General features: G+C 40.5%; 1 long non-coding RNA gene across 1 annotated transcript; it reads right to left on the reverse strand.

The window, feature by feature from the left end:
• Positions 1 to 1,612: 1,612 nt before the first annotated feature.
• On the reverse strand, positions 1,613 to 3,409 carry LOC310939300. Its single transcript, XR_014593046.1, has 3 exons — positions 3,316 to 3,409; positions 2,220 to 2,467; positions 1,613 to 2,043 (listed from the first exon to the last, which is right to left on the reverse strand). It is a non-coding gene; the product is annotated as an uncharacterized lncRNA (long non-coding RNA).
• Between the last annotated feature and the right edge of the window lie 8,685 nt (positions 3,410 to 12,094).

Below are 12,094 nucleotides of genomic sequence, written 5' to 3' on the forward strand. Positions count from 1 at the left end.
CAGAGGCCACCCTTTCCCACCACCATGTTTCTTCAGCAGCATGGGTGAACAAACAAGTGCGTGTTTTGTGTTTTGACACAAAGAAGAATCCTCTCTGGCATGTGAAGGCCACAGCACTTCCCTGAAGGAGGAGTGAGCAGAAGAGTCCTCTTGTTTGTTACCCTCTACAGCAGGGGTCACCAACCTTTTTGAGACAGAGAGCTACCTTAAGGGTAAAAAATAATATGGAGGGCTACCACATTAACATTTTTTTTTTTTCTTTACCATTTAAATGATTAATATTATGCATTTAACTGCATACACATTCATTCCAGTGCTTACTCCTAACGATTACCAGTTTTTATAAACAATATCAAAGATATTTTACTGAGCGATCATACAGATACATGCAAGTGAGGTGAAGTGAAGTGAGCCCGCGGGCACCGTATTGGCTGCCTGCGGGCTACCAGGTGCCCGCGGGCACCACGTTGGTGACCCCTGCTCTACAGTCTCAACATTAGCTTATCTTTGTATCCCGGGTGCGGTGACATTTAAACAACATATGATACAGGGGAGTAAAAAAGAAATAAAAGTAGCAAAATAAATTTGGACCCATTTTCAGAGGAATAAAATCACCCCCTTGTTGTGTGTATCTGTATTATATAAGTTGCATCCCAGGACTATCAATTACAAACTCAGTTGGACTGACTTTGCAAACCAAGAGATTTAGCTGGGCCAGACATTTCCTGCAGTCAGGAAGCAGCAGGTGAGGACACATTTTAGAAGTACATCAAAAAGTGCATTAGATTTGGCAGCATTTAAAGAACTAGCAATGAAAGTTTGGTCAAACTTGTCCTTCATACACCTCAAAGTGCGTAAAAAAAAGTGCACAGTTTTAGCTTTAACTATTTAAATTGTCATATCTGGCGCATCGCAAAGTGCATGCAATCAGAAAGGTGCACAATATTAGCATCTGTTTCTCTTTGAAATAAGGTCAATTGTGTCCCACAAATAAAAATCTCACAGTGCTTTTTACAATACAGAAAACTATCAATGCTATCAAACCTGTCAAACTACTGCAGGAATGTGCAGTATGTAGGAATCTTTGAGGGACAGTGAACATTGTTTCTCCAGTGTTTTTCTCTCAGTGTTTCTGGTGGAACCACAGTCTGGGCCACAATAAAGTTGGCTATGTGTCGCATGGGCCGCCATTTGAATAGGATGGCTCTAAAGCTCACTCATTCGCTTCACATACAACATGACCCGATCCTGCTCAGTTCTGGAGTCACGACGACTGCAGTTCAGGTTCCTCAGGAGACATTAATGATGTTCTTTCTTGCGACACAGTATTTAAAGAATGAAATACATCCCTCGTTATGTGCAACACATACGTTTTCCAGATGCGTCGATGAGGATTTCATATAGTTGCATCACGCTCATCAGAGCATTTTAATGAACCACGTCTCTATTCCTATAGTCAGAGTGAAGTGAGTGCACCTTTGTCTGCTCCACACTGGGTTTCTGTTTCTGCTTCCTGCTTTCACATAACTCTCCACACATGCTATCGTTCACTTTTCAGCTTTTATTGTGATAATGATGTTGATCGTTAAATATGAACTGTTTAACACCACTAAAAATCTCTCAACTAAAAATACATTACAACAAATACTGTTTACTAACGAATAGTATAGGAGGCAAACAATCAGATATAAGTATCCAAATGAACATTCGACAAGGATGAGCAGATTAAAGTTGTATTCTTGCACTCATTCACTCACACAAACATACATACTAATGTGCAAATGTACAGTATGTTCCCTTCCCAGTTGGTCATTTTTTATAGAAACAGCTTAATTGTCTCATACATTAATTACTGTAACTCGTGGACAGGGAATACAAAAAAAAAATAACTCCAGCTTTGAAATTGACTGTGAGTTTGAGAATATCTCAGAGAAGAAGAAAGAAAACCATATGGCATGATTCACGGAGCATGTAGGAGGATGCCGGGAATAAACAAAGCCGCAGTTATGTTGAGAGGCTGCTCCTGATGTCCAAGGTTAAGCTCTGCAAATGAAAACAGAACGAAAATGAACAAAGCAACACCTAAAATAGCAACTGATAGTTCAAGTGTTAGTCATGTTCAACCATTTTATGAAGAAAATAAGTGTTTTTGTCCATTGGGCAAACATTTTTAATTGCAGAGAACAGGTAGTTGGACTATTATTGTGGTGGTAACTTACACACAAACATGCGGAGGCACATGCCGCACATGGCCACAACACTGGAGATCTGCAGAGCTCTGCCACACTCTGCGCTCATCAGGCAGTTCCTCGTCTTGATGCAGCAAGTGGGACAGCTGCTCCCGGATTTTTTCTTCTCGTGTTTCTGTGAATCCGCATAGCTCGGGGGCTGAGTTTGCTTCGTGTCGGGATACTCCTCGCTCCAATCCTCACTCTCGTCTTTCCCCATTTTTCTTTAACTTTAAGATCTGTGAAGTGAACGACACGTATGTCAAAGGGTTGTACCATGACAACACACTGTATCCAGTGTCATCAAGTTGTAAGTAACCCAGCCTTTGTTCACGTCACTGAGTAGGGTGTGTTTTATTATGGCCTGCATCTTACTTTGGTTTTTGGAATGGTAATAACTACCCAGGCAACATTCCTGCCTTCAACACGGCCTTAAAATGCAAAGATGCCTTTCCCTCATGTTGACGACAAACATGCAGTAATACACAAAGGGGACACACAATCTATCTAAATGTGAAATCAATTTCGCTCGACAGGCCACGGCAAACTTCAATTTAATGTGTCTGTTCTTTTTTAAAACAGTGACCCATTAAATATCAGAACTCTTCAGTTTCATTCACGTGAAATAGTTTATCCACAAGTGTGAATCATTAACACTGCGCTCTAAACTTAAATCCTTTTATGAAGCCAATATTGAGTGAAGTCACATTGATTTTGACAGATTAACAATTCTTCCACACCGATGATCATTTCTTCTGAGTCCCCCCCTGTTTTAACTGCCAAATAGAATCACTCCCCACAGACATTATCAGATATTAAGTGATAACCCTGATGGTGAAATAACATCTTATCTTTGCCATCCGGTGGCTCCCCATTTATTACTGCTGACAGTAAATTAAATTGCTGGCATCTGGAGGGTATACAGGCATTTTGAGTGCACCTTTCCATCTCATTCTGCTTTTAAAAACTCCATTGGTTTTCAATCATAAGTAATGAAATTCCATCACCCTCCTCCACCACGGAGGCGACTCGAAAAAGGAAGTTAGAGACGGCCATTAAGAGTAAAGAAGGCATCTAATGGTCTTACCCTCTGCTCTCGAATCGCCCTTCTGTCGGAGTGAATCTCTTCTCTTTGTTGGGTTCCTTCGAGGAGTGCAGCGAACACTCACCTTCACACTTTCACAGAAACACTGTTATGAGCGGGGTGTTGTTTCCAGTGGCACCAGCTCACATGACCAGAGCAGGCGTGTTTTCAGGTTTTACAGGTTTTGACCCAGTGAGGTGGATTTCTTTGACGACAAACAATCCTTTTAGTTTGCTTTCCGTGATGTTAAAGGTGCAACTAGTAATCCAAGTGAACGGGTTCAACCCACTGACGAATCGATATTGAAAAATCCACTCACTCACAAAAGTAGCAACAGGCTGTTTAATGTGACGTAGGATTCAGAGATTAAACACATCAGTAAAATGGTAACAGGGCATTTATTTAAAAAAAAAAAAAAAAAGTTTTATTACACTCTTTATTCATATGATAGATGTGTACACAATGTGTCTCCCAGTTGAGCTGAGCACACGCAATTAAGTGTTAATAAATAATTACACAGAATCATTGAGGAGAGGGAACATTTTCGTCTCATCGTGAACAATGATTAATCGAGAAACGCGAATCAGGGAAACAAACATTTTGAATACCTTCAAAGAGGTGTATTCCATTAACAAATGGAGTCATTTCCTGAGCCATTATTCATGTATAAATGTACCGATGCAGAATATGTTTAATTCATTCATTTTGTCAAGAACAGGAAACAAAAATTGTTGTGTATGTGTAGGTGTGATTCGATAACAAAAAGTCCAAGAGGTTTTTTACGTATTGTGCATGTTTCTCTTATAATCAAATACAAAAACATTTAAGAGTTTCTTCCATCCAAGGGCACATGATTGTTGCTCATGAGAGCACTAATATGCTGTAGTGAGTGGCAGAAGTAGGAGACAAAGTGCAAGGCTTTGGTGCCACCGGAGAAAATGCAGAGTGAAGACGTCCTCGAGGTGAGAACACCTCAAGGTGAGAATCTTTTCATTTTGACTGATAAACAAAGGGGAATGACAGTGAAAAACATTTTCTGACACTAATCAGCATCTCTCACAAGGAGGTTTGGAAGTTAACTTTATGGCAACAGATCTTTGTTTTTCTAATCCGTGCAGGAATTTACCGCCACTTCATTCATCAGTTGCAAAGTTGATAAAAATGTATCTCAATTGAGAGAGAGACTTGAGAATAATTAAGCATTTCAGTCAACATCACTTTTGCATTTCACCTTAAGCCTGAATAATATAATCTTTGTGGATGTGTATTTATTGCAGGTCTGTTGCATCAGTTTTAGACAAGTAATAAAGTGATAAACTGAGTGTTTAGACCCTATACAAAATAGCACCTACTTAACGTTGGGCAGTGTCATCACTGCACAGCTGCACGAACCTGCCGTGACTTCATTTTACACACAAACGAGTGACTAGTGACTTGTAAAGCAGTTGTTTTCAGTGTAACTGGATCAGTAGAATCACTTAATTAAAACTATTTGTTCAGTACTTCCTCCACGACCGGAGCACAGACTCCGTCTGACACAGTCACTGGACTGAAATACAAGGGCAGGGTTTGTGATCAGCGGTGCTGTCGCTAAATACACCAGACTCCTCTGTTAAATACTGAGATTTTAGACATTTCCCTGGAGAGTGTTGGAGATAGAGCCTCGCATGGAATCTCACCAGAGCCGGTACGGAAAAAGTACCTGGTACCAGGTGCTATGCTCGTAGAAAAGGCAACTTAACTGTGCTGTGCCGAGGCGAGGCAAGTCGAGGCGGTGGAAACACTTGTGGGAAAAGTTGAAAAAACAGAGGCAGATCAGAAGATTGATGCCTCCAGCCTATTTAATGGTAAGATTGTTAAACAGTAACAATGTAAAAAAAAAGTACATGCAGCAAAACGTATGATAGTATCACACGTGTATACATACCTCTTGGGGATCTTTATGTGCTTTATGTGGCAGTGCAGCATGATTTGCATTTTAACTTGTGCCTGCTCAGGTGCTCCATTACCCAAGGAGGAGATGTGTTCCAATATCTGGCAGAAACATGGCATGCGGTCCATCTTATCAGATCATGAGCTCGTGCAGCCACCACCGCCACACTCCTCGGAGGCAACTGATTCAACACCCCAGCTGTTGTTGTACGCAGGCACACAGTATTTTTGGAATCACTCAAAGACTTCCTCGAAACCAATATTTTCCGAGGCTGTCAAGGTATACAGAGGAATATTTTGAGTTGTGAGGTGAAAGGAGGTATATGCAATCCTCAATAGTCCCCCGCATAAGATGACAGGAAACCGTGCTTCAAGTCTCGGCGTGTACAGTCCTCCAGGAAAATCTCGACTGTACAAAAGTGTGACTGGATTTCATCTACACTTGTCTGTCAAAGTGTCATAAGCCCCTGCGATGCTGTTATGCTTAGCAAGGTGAGATCACACTCAGACCTACAGATACTTCGATCTGGGGAATCGGACTTCAGTACTTTTGTGGACTCGAGCAAACTTCGGGCTGGTATCATACAGTAGTGTTGGGGTCCAAATATGAAATCTTGGTACCTCATCAACCTTAGAGAGCCAATAAGCAGGCAGCATGCTGTTTAACCAAGATCTAACAGCTACATCTTAAGAGTTTTATTGTGAAGTGAAAAGTTTATTTTTTTCCAGATTTAATAAAATGATCGTCATCGTTGGAATAATTACTGATCCGAACAAGAATGTGGAGACTTCCTCCCCCCAACTCCCAAACAAAGTTTGTTGCATTTCAGTAACTTGTTTGTGGTCGAAGCGTAGACTTGAGTTTGTCCTTTGTAATGTTTTCACCTCATGGTGGTCGCCATTTTGTTACCTTGTGGTAGTTGCACCCACTCATTTAGCTAACGTATGGTGTAGATTCTGCTGAATCCAGTTAAGATATTCAGATACGCTGCAGCTTGTTTGTGTGTCTGCCTGTGAGTGTGTGATGAGTTGTAGGTGTGCAGGTGTTTGATTGAATGACATGTGTGGGAGTGTCAAAGTGGATCCTGGGAGCTGATTGGTCCTGCACAGGAAGTTCCAGTATAAGAGGCCTGATCCACACCAGCTGTGGTGGACTCCCATTGAACCTCTCACAGCCACATTGCCAGCAAACATTTTGTACTTGTTTTAATGAGCCTTTAAAATGGTTAAATGTGTTGCTGGTCGTTTCTTGGGAATTGGGAAGAGGGAGTCGCTACATTTGTGCTGCAATCAGGTTTTCCTGTAGGATGATTTATTTATTTTTCCTGCAAATATAATACCACATTGACTATGTTCAGCTTCTGCTTCTTCTTGTTTCTCAATCATTTTTCACTCACTTCAGTTTCATTCCCCTATTTATTTAAATTGTTGCTGGGGGACATTTTATAGTAAACAGTCGTTTAGAAAATGCTTACAGTTATGCAATGTGAATTTGAAGGGGGTAGAAAGCACAAAGGCGCTGCTGATTATCCACTAAAGACCTTTAAAGGTTATAAATGTTTGAACTGCAGCTTATTTGCATTGCAAAATATGCACTTGTTTTGTGATATTTGCTTTTTAAAAAGAGATATTAGCACATTGTATTCATCAAACTGCAGTGTACCTCCCATTTGAACATTTAACTGTAATGTGAAACACAGTTTGTGCTGTTTTGCTCAACCGACTCTAAATGTAATAAATTGTTATATGACTGAATACAGCAAGATTATGTACAGAGTTGATATTTGGTGTCTGGGCTCTCACAGACAAATCGAGGGACAACAACCATTTTATCTCAAACAAACTTTATTTCTTCTTTGGTTAGATTCTTTGTCGACGCCAACAAAATGAATGTGCTGACAAAAGCATTATCTGATCTGATACAACATTTGTCTGTGCCTTTGCGGCACATTTACAATTCACTGTTAACAAATCTGATTGATGATTTGACAATAACCTGTTTGAGCTTTAGTTGGCACAAGATTAGCCCATGAAGGGTTAGGAAAACTTCTTTAATGTTTGGTAAATGTTTTGTTTAGAACTGAACAACTATCCCTGAGCTTTGAGCTCATGAAAAACGTGCCAAATCTCCTCTGCTATAATGCCAAACAGCTTATTCTGCCATCGACTCTTGTTTGGTGTCATTTATCGGATTGGATGATTGAAGCCTGAAGAAACAAGAGAAATTGGCAATTTAAGAATTTAACAAACTGGGGCCTCGGTAGCATGTGGAAGAACCATACACACACAATATTTTAAGCCACAGATTGTATTTATTTGGTTAAATAAGCAGGCTTTTCAACTGTATAAGATTCATTGCCAAGAAGCATTGTTACAACAAATAATCGACCAAACACAAATGTCCTAAGTGTATTTTCTCATGAATTTCCCAATGCCGCTTTTCACCACCCTGTTGACGCACTGAATTTTTATTACCTAATATTTATAATTTTGTTTCTTGTACTATTGCTAATAAGTGAAGGAAAAAACACCATAACATGCACTGACACGTACACATTACAATGTCTGTACATACAATACAAGCCCATTAAGCGTGATTTGCTGTAGTCGACTACAGACTGAAGTGTTTATCATCATTTTATTTTCATTCCCCTCATAACTCAGCCGCCATATACGTAACCGCAGTGCTGCTGCAGAAACGTAACTCAATTGAAAAGTTATATTTTCTCAGGTCATTGCCTTGTCTGTGTGCAGAGATGCATTTTGTTCCGTACCACTGCTCTTCCCTGTGTTTTATTAAACTGAAAATCATCAAGAAATTAAACAGAGAGGAAAAGTACGGTGCTCCTCACCATTCATAATGTGAATTCGGCCTTGGGGGAGAGCAGTCTAACACTTATGCTCATTTCATCAATCTACGAGCATTGCTCTCCATTTAGCTAAAATGTCCTCCATCTTTACTCGCCGTATCTCTCCTCGTACTGTACACCACAACACCCCAGCAATCCCATATTCTCTGCTTTCACAATTGTTTTTGCAGCCTGATTATTCCACGTAACACATAATTAATCCTGCGGGTTAATGCGGCAGAAACGAGAGCAATGAATGCCACGCCGATGTGACCTTGATCATCCCTGAGAGGCGTGAAGCGCTCATAAATTCAGTTATTAGGCGACGGCGACTCTTTTAATTGTGTACCGACACGAGTGTGAAATACAACGGAGGAGATATTTGACAGGTAACCACGGCGCCTACAGTCGTCGTCACAAGAATGGTTGTTAGCTATGCGAGCTGTGGGAGGCGTACGAGTGCACAGTGATATTAATTACACTGTGGGAATATTATTGCTTATCCAGTTTAACAGTGTCAAAATTAAATGACATAATATATTCAGTGGGGCGGTGGTTCTATCAGAAAATACAAGAAAGTTACACCCTGATTAGGAAGCATATGCTCAGCCCGAGGTTAGGGGTGAGTTTGACCACATATGAAACGCACCATTTAACCCATGTTTGCCATTCCTGACTCCACACAGCACGGCGATAATTAGATATAAAAACATCAGTGAAATGTCAGCTATTCTGTTTCTATCTTTTTCGCACATAAAAGCACAATTAAACCGCATCAGTGGTGGTCAGGGGGAGGATTATTTATCCTGTAATTCTTGTGGTTGGATTTGCCGTGCCCTGGCGAATTTCCTTATCCGTTTTCTTCAGCTATGTTGAATCCAAACTCTCTCGATATCTCTGCTGCACCTCCTGAGTTTATTATCTAATCAAATGGCTGACTGAAGTCAAACAGACATGAGCAATAACGTAATGAAAAACCCTAAACCTCACCATGTCAGTCCACATAAAGGGGACACTCTGGAGGTTGCAATTACTTTAATAGCAACCATCCCAATATTCTCCTGCACTTTGACGCTCTTACCCCCCCCCCGAGGAAAGCGTCCACATTATGGAGCCAAGGCAGCAATGACTTAATGATCGTGTTCCTTAACTGCAGCGCGGAAGTTATGAGAGTTGAGGAGAAATCACTTCATGAAACATATGCAGAAAATGGCACGGAGAGACATGTTTGTTGTTACTGCAGCTGTATCTACAGTGGGCTATTTTTTGAACACTCTGAGTGGACATTGCCTGAGTGTGACATTATTAGTATGAATACATCAATCTTTTCAATGTAACCTGGCAACTCAGAGCAACGTTGTGTGGAGGTAAAGAAATAAAAAAACAAGGTTCTGTGTGTATGTGTGGTCACGTTGACCTTTCTGGTATTATTAGCTGAGTCTGACTTCGGCTGGGATGTCAAAGCTGGCACAGAAAAAGCAAAAGCCCACTTGATTTGAAGCAAGGAGCTGAACTATTTAGCTCATCTAGTTTGATGTGACTCAATAAAATGAAGATTCACAGTTTTAATGTGCATATTTAGAAAAAGCAAATAAAAATGTTCTTTCACTGCAGCATAGTTTATTCATACTGGTAGTTAGCCCCCAGTTATTTCCAACATTCATCTTCTAATCATACGTTTATTATGATTTCACCTCAAAAAAGAACTAACTTACTAGTTTATTAGGCTTCTCACAATCGTGCTGGAAAGAGAGAAATAGGTGAATGTGAGCGTAGCAGGCGTAAAAAGCATGAAATATAGCCTCAGTGAAGGGTGCAGCATAAACCTGGCCACTCTAACTTTTTTTAATTTGGATTGGCAACTCAACTGCCAAGACGGCAATATTTTATCCTCAAGTCATTTTCTGAGCATCGTGCTGTGGAGCAGAGTGGCTCTCCATCATGTTTGTCAGGGGGAACTTTATTGAAGAACACTGAGGCCAGATTGGATGCTTGGGCACATGCTCCGGAGGAAGGTGTGTGATATTGATGTAGTGATTAAATTCTTTGTCGCAAAGATGCCATGTCCCCAGTCAGCTTATGTATTCATTTAGCGGAGAATTTAGTGTTAATTAAGGTTAAATCCTTAAAAAATGAGTCACAAAATAACAAAAACTTCTTGCAATTTTCTTGAATAATGAATTGCTTAATGTGTATTGTATGGAATGATGTGTTTACCCAGCAGCTTTTGCTCTGGAGGTTTTCTGTCTATTAACAAAAACAAAAATGATTTACAACACTACAGCCATCTTTCCAGAGTCATATTATTGCATGTGTTTCTGCCTTTCATTAGGTAACCATTGGATGAAAGGTGATGCAACGTTTAACCTTAAGTGGTTAATTGTTGCAACAAGGTTGGGGGTGGTGGTGGGGGGGGTTCTTTTATGTGCAGAAAGATAGTTTCTGAAACCGACATGTTTTCTTGAGTGATGTCAAAAGCCTCACACATGAGTGGATACTGCACCTTCTTCGCCTTAAAACTAAAGGCATGTCAAAATACCCACAGGCATCCCCTTCTACAAAAACTGAAAAAGTATTTTCCTGCAGCACTGAACACAACATTCAGTTGCTGTATTTTATTTATTTACCTTTTTTAAAGAAAGCATTCGGGAGTGTATCAGTCTTTGTGTCCGTCTTGAATTTGCTCAAGGACCGCTGACTGAAATATAGTACTTATGTATCCTCAAGGTAATGGAAAAGATGGTCTACTGACAGGCAGCAAAGACCCAGGGTCATGTTTTTCCTTGCAGACATAAATCTTGGCCTTCTCTTGCCCCCTGCCCGCCCTTCTCGTACATCTGTAGCAGGAGATGTCTTTTGGCTATCTTGACTGATTGAGAGGCATGATTTATGTCTGCTGGCCAGGATTATAGCAGAAAATTCAATTAAATTGAGGAACATAAATAGAAGATAAATTAATAAGTGCCCTCACAGTATTGCTGTTCCCCGCAGGCTTCTCTCTACATGAGAACACAGTGAATTCGCTTCTATCAAAAGCCTGTTTTCATACAATCGATGAGTCACCGTGATTTTTTCAACGGATTAGTACTTTGTTGTATAACCAAGGTACGAGGACGTATGAAGGTACACATGCAAATTCATTAATTACTGAGGCAACAAGAAAAGACACTGAGAGATCTAAGTTGCACACTTGACCGTGACACAGTGGATGCAGCATGTAAAGCTCGGAGGTCATTAGTTATCAATAGAGTGGTGAGGAGAGCTGGGATTAATAATACACTACAGTTGGGATGCAATATAAACTCACAAGTAAGACAAATCTGAAAGTGAGAGAATTGTCTCCCTCCTTCTTCCGTTCATGTGGCTAAAGTGGCTTTGGAGATTTAACCTTGAAAGATTTGTTCCCTGAAAACACATGAAAAGAGGATCAACTCCGGAACGCTGCAATCCGTCTCTGTTTGCCCAACACGCAGGCTAAACTGCTGGTTCTTACAGTACTGACATTATTGCCTGTTCTTTTACTGCCAAATTTGTTGGGCACCTGAGGTATTTATACACCTCTCCATACAAATGCACCAAATGTAAATTAAGCCTCCTCATAAATAATCCACTGGGAGAGAGAAAAAAAAACTCGCTCCTGTAGCTGGAAACAGGTACAGAATACTTGTTTCCTGCCTTTCGTAATGTGCCAGTGAGCTGATTTTCTGTCCCACAGTGTTTGGGCTGTTTTTTGCTTCCAGCACGGATCATTAATATATGACTCCCAGTTTCAGATGCCCTTGCTCAACAAGGAGTTCTAAATCTGAAAAAGTGGTTAGGAGGACACTCATCTTAGCTTTGCAGTGCCAAGCCTGTCCTCCTACTTAAGCAGGAACTAATTTATGCCTGGTAATAAAAAATACATAATATAAAACAAGGAGTAGCCCGGGGCAGGAGGTGGCAATAAGAGGTGTGAGGCCCCGACAACAATAACTCAGAGTGATTTATAGCTCAGTGATGGG

Source organism: Microchirus variegatus (genome assembly GCF_963457635.1).
Source record: "Microchirus variegatus genome assembly, chromosome: 17".
In the NCBI taxonomy this organism is placed as follows: domain Eukaryota; kingdom Metazoa; phylum Chordata; class Actinopteri; order Pleuronectiformes; family Soleidae; genus Microchirus; species Microchirus variegatus.